Genomic DNA, 344 nt, shown 5'->3' with positions numbered 1-344 from the left:
ATCAGTTTCTCCTCAGCACAACCCCAACAGCCTCACACCAGCTACTGGGAAGAAAGTGAACTCTGTCCCAGCCCAAACCAGGACACTGGGGTACCTGAGGGCTGCAGGTCCCAGGGGGATGTAGAGTGCTGGGGTACAGGGGATGCAGAGGGGTCCTGCAGACGGAGGTGGTGTGGGACCAGAGGGTACGGGTCCAACGGGAATGGGTGTTGTGACGGAATTTGGGTCCCAGGGAATGGAGGTTCCAGGGATGGGGGAACTGGGGTGCGAGGGATGGGATCCCAGGGGAAAAATGGGGTTGCCGGGGGGTGCCAGGGATGGGGGAAGCAGGGCTGCCAGAGAAC

Source organism: Pterocles gutturalis, unplaced genomic scaffold, assembly GCF_000699245.1.
Source record: "Pterocles gutturalis isolate BGI_N339 unplaced genomic scaffold, ASM69924v1 scaffold1205, whole genome shotgun sequence".
In the NCBI taxonomy this organism is placed as follows: Eukaryota; Metazoa; Chordata; class Aves; order Pterocliformes; family Pteroclidae; genus Pterocles; species Pterocles gutturalis.
This window is presented reverse-complemented; position numbering follows the sequence as displayed.